This window comes from Oratosquilla oratoria, chromosome 10 (genome assembly GCF_046742065.1).
Source record: "Oratosquilla oratoria isolate Oo_2021 chromosome 10, ASM4674206v1, whole genome shotgun sequence".
In the NCBI taxonomy this organism is placed as follows: Eukaryota; Metazoa; Arthropoda; class Malacostraca; order Stomatopoda; family Squillidae; genus Oratosquilla; species Oratosquilla oratoria.
In genome coordinates this window covers 29575656-29580655 of record NC_134786.1, presented here as the reverse complement: position 1 = coordinate 29580655, position 5000 = coordinate 29575656, and the positions used below count along the sequence as shown (strand labels likewise).

The 5000-nt window shown below is 41.9% G+C and overlaps 1 pseudogene; it reads right to left on the bottom strand.

The window, feature by feature from the left end:
- The window catches only part of LOC143028829 (zinc finger MYM-type protein 5-like), a 6131-nt pseudogene extending 3701 nt beyond the window's left edge, over positions 1–2430 (bottom strand).
- Positions 2431–5000: the final 2570 nt, after the last annotated feature.

Sequence of the window (5000 nt, the reverse complement as noted above, 5' to 3'; positions counted from 1 at the left end):
GCACTGAAAAAGGTACAAGAAAGGAAGCTGGACGTCGCAGAAATGAGGATGTTGAGGTGGATGTGTGGGGTGACGAGGTTGGATAGGATAAAGAATGATAGAATTCGCGCTACTGTGAAAGTAGTGGAGGCGTCGGCGAAAGCGCAGGAAAGGAGATTACATTGGTTCGGCCATGTGAAGAGATGAAGACTACGTGGGAAGAAGAATGATGGAGATGGAGGTACAGGGGAGATGCAGGCGAGGGAGACCCAAGCTGCGTTGGAAGGACAGACTGAGAGAGGACCTTAAGGAGAAACATCTGGAGGAGAAGCAGGTGATGGACCGAAACAGGTGGAAACGACTAGCGAGGAACGGCGACCCCATATGAAAATGGAAAACGTCAACAGGAGAAGAAGATTTATCATCCAAAAAATTCAACGGGGTAAGAAAGACATATTTCTCAGCAAGTGCTTGAAGCTGTTGAAATCTCAAAGCTAGTCCTTGGATCATTCTGTTCAGCGAAGAGAACATTTCTCTCCTCAGTTCAATGTCGTATGGTAATTCAGCGTATCGTGATCCTTTACCAAACATTTGTCTCTACTTTTTGTGTCGACGCTGACGCTCCATGACAATACTCATTACTCACTAGCTTGTCCCTATTTTCCGCTAGATATATTTTTAATGTCCTGAGCTTTATATCACATTTTTGTATGTTCAATCCGTTGGTTTAGAGGTAAGTCTGTGTGTCGTTAATTTCTAGAAAGGCGGGTCTCCACAGGCCAAGAAAGCACAAAAAGGAAAATGATTGCAACGCACCGTGTGCAACACCAGCATCTCCCCTGGTAACTGAATTTTCTTCTTCGCCAATTAACTTTTCTGGGGCACTTAAGATTTTTGAGAAATGTATCTTTACAACACTTACAGCCTCTCACCTCGCACCCCACCGAGTTTCTACGAGTATTATGCGCTTGACACTTTGACCAGTGACTGAAGTTAGAACTTCCCAGCGATGGGTTGATGAAGAAAAAGATACAAACAAACATTCCACACATCCAAAAAAGTTAACAGAATTCACACCAACAGAGGTTGCATGAACACCAGCCAAATTCAGCGAGTGATTTGTACAAGCGACAAATTCTGCTTTTTGATTAATTTCCTTAAAACGTTTCCGAACACCAGCATGCAGACCAGCCATCACCTTAGCATTATCATATGCTTGTACTCTACATTTTCTAATATCAATTCCGTCTTTCTCTAATTTTTCCAAAATCATCGTTGAAATATTCTCGGCAGCTTTACCTTTTGTTTCAGTGAAATCGACAAATAATTCTACATCCTTCACTTTATCCCCATCGATCATAACATAGCGTAAAATTTGGCTCGTTTGATCCTTATGTGATATATCAGGAGTGCTGTCGAATATCATAGAAAAGTACTTGGCTTCTTTTACTTGCTTGATGACTTTGCTTCTTACGCTTTCCCCAAAATTTTCTATAAACTCGTTCTGAATAGTAGGAGACAGATAGGAAGTAGCAAGCTTGTTTCCCAGCTGGATTCTTAGAAGATATTCATGCAGCATTGGATCATATTTTGCCAATAAATGAACTAGCTCTAGAAAATCTCCTCTGTTTTCTTTTGCTTCAAGTTCAACATCAGTCTTGTTTTTCTCACAATTTACTCCTCGGTGGTCTCGTAAAGCCTAATTCTGTTTAGCCAGGAATCTAATTTCAAGCAATCTTGGCTTTCAACAACTTCTTGTTCTTTTTTGTCAATCATTGCTCTACGAGCAGTCCCAATTTCCAAATCCTTTCATTGTGTGAAATTCCGAACGTGAGCTACACTGGATTCATGCTCGGATATTCTAGGATTCAGTTTCCACCATATGTTGAGTCCATCCTCAGAATTAGATTTTGAGTTACTTCTGTCTGAAAACAGTTTGTAACATAAACAGTAAAGAGCTTTCTTGGAAGGAGAGTAAAACATCCATTATATCAATTTTTTCACCATTTGGCAGAGTTTTAAAAGACCACTCCCGAGTTAGTTTCCTAGTTTGTCCTTGGTTGACACACGTTGACAAATTACTTCACCAAAATCAGAATCTAGGTTTTGAACCACAGATGCGCCTTGATGTACCAGAAAGATCCGTGTGCCATTGCTAATCTTGCTAGGCCATAGGCTAACGTCTTTTGTGTCCACTCTGTCCACAGCTGATTCTGGAATATTTTCTTCATGTTCTTCATCACTTGAGGGAGTTGAAGTTGATGAATCGCTTGAAGTTAAATCCCTTGAGTTTGACGATGATTTGGATTTGTAAACTTCTCCAGCTTCAGTAGTAGTAGTTTCTATATGACTGATGTATTTCAATAGTGCATCTTCATTCTTTTTAATAATTCCTCTCTTACCTTTCTCTTTTTTTTTGTAAGCAGCACCACTTTCTTTAGCTTGCTTCATCTCGGAATAGAGTGATAGTCTGTTACAGGTATAAAACATTTGTTTTTCGAGAAAGAAAATCACACTGCATGTTAAAAAAGGGGAAAAATACATCAAAGTGATGATTGATGAAGCTAAGTATCACAAGTGACATGTCACACATTCTACATTGTTTTGACAAATAACATACATACATATACCAAAGGCTTTTTCCCGCTTACAAGGGAGGTAGCCAAAAAGAAAAAGGCATAAAAACCATTCCCACCCATTCCATCCCTAATACACTCTACTCCTTTCCACTCTCCCTCTTATCTTGGCACCTCCTGGATAACGGGTCATCCCTGCATCTTGTCTACTGCCCTGGGACAGAGGTAGTGTCACAAGACAGCACATCCACAGCAAGACCGCTTCATTAAATCGGCAACCCCCCTCTCCGTTCCCTCATGCAGAAAAGGAGAAGACGGGGAGAAATCCCTTCGGGCTGCGTCAAATTTTTCTCACACATACTACCTCAACCCCCATCTCCCCACCCATTCCCCTTCATGCATCACAACACCATCCATATACAACCATTCCCCATTCACCCCTGTCTTCTGTCCTCTCCCGTCTTTCCTCAACAGACAGTTCCCTCTTCCCCAAAGCCCTTTTTACCCCATCCATCCATCTCCTACAAGGTCGCCCCCTCATGTTCACTCCCTCCACATCTGCCTTCCATACATCTTTTACTAGTCTTTCTTCACTCATTCTTTCCATGTGTCCAAACCATCCCAATACTCTTTCATCCACCCTATCTCCCAACTCCCTTACCACCACTGTTCTCTTTCTCACCTCCTCATTTCTCACTATCCAGCCTAGTAACCCCCATCATACTTCTCAGACACATCATCTCAAACACATTCAAACTCGTTCTCACTTCCTCTCTTATGCTCCATGTTTCTGCCCCACACAGTCCTTTCAGCACAATCACTCCTTCATACAAATTCCTCTTAGCCTCCATTCCCAAATGTCTATTCCTCATTACACTTTTTAATTCACCAAGGCATTACTCGCTTCTCTCAATCTACATTTTACTTCCACCTCTACTCCACCATATCCTGCTACATTCGCAAAAAAGTATCTAAAACTATCCACTTCCTCCAGTCTCTCTCCTTTAATGCTCACTTCCAGTCTGCTGCCACTTTCACCCCTTGTGCATCTAATCACCTTACTTTTACCCACATTTATCTTCAGTTTTCTTCTTTCACACACTCTCTCAAACTCTGTCACCTACTCCCTCAATCCCTCCTCCAATCCTGCCACAAGCGCAGTGTCGTCCGCAAACAACAGCTGGCTCACCTTCCACTTTTCTCCATTTTCTTTAAACATCTCCAATCCCTGACCCACCACCCTTGCATTTACCTCTTGCACCACCCCATCCATGTATAAGTCGAACAGCCAAGGCGACATAACACATCCCTGACGAAGTCCCACCTTTACCTCGAACCACTCACTCTCTCTATTTCTAATCCTGACACATGCTCTTCTACTCTCGTAAAAACTCTTGACAGCTCCTAAAAGCTTTCCTCCTATCCCTTATATCTTCAAAACCTCCCACAGTTCCTTCCTGTCTTCCCTGTCATAAGCCTTTATTAGATTCATAAAGGCCCCAAAAAATTCCTTACCTTTTCCTATATCTTTCTCATATATCTGTCTTACCACAAAAACCTGATCTACGCAACCTCTACCTCTTCTAAATCCACACTGTTCCTCGCCAATTACTCCCTCTGTTCCTCTCCTAATCCTCTCACTCAAGATCCTTCCATAAGCCTTCCTAACGACATTTAACAAGCTAATCCCTCTGAAACTACTACACTCACACTTGTCCCCTTTTCCCTTTTAAAGTGGAACTATACACGCACTCCTCCGGCAACTCTACCCTCTTTCCAGCAAACATTAAATAACTTCACCAGCCAGTCCACCATCATTGCACCTCCTTTTTTTAGACATTCTGCATGGCATCCATCCAGACCAGGTGCCTTACCTGCTCTCATCATCTAAACAACTACCTTCACTTCATGCTTCCTTATTTCTTCTTCATTTTCCTCACTCATCACGGTTATTTTCTTAGCACTTCGCACTGCAACTATCTTTCCCTCCCTATCCATTTCACATTTAGCAACTCCCTAAAATACTCTGCCCATCTTCCCCTTACTGCCTTCCAAATCAACACTGAAACTAAACGTTCACTCACAGACAACACACTCCCACTACACGCGGAACACGCTAGATTACCGCTGAGCTTCGAAAGAACACAAGGCGATAATCTACCCACCTCACAATACACACTATATACGTAGGAATAGAATTATGACCGAGGGAAGTATCCCCCACCCCAATTTATAGCAAACGTAATCACCCCCCTCCTTTTTCAGACGTAATTATATCCCCACACTTTTTTCATGATTAATAAAAAGCGAGCATAGACATACATCAAGAATCAAAATTCAAACTTAGAGTTAAGTAAAAAAAAAAAAAACAGGTTTAAGTTATTAGGTTTAAGTTCTGCCTCAACCAAAATACACCCACACATACACACTTTTTCGTCTTCGTCT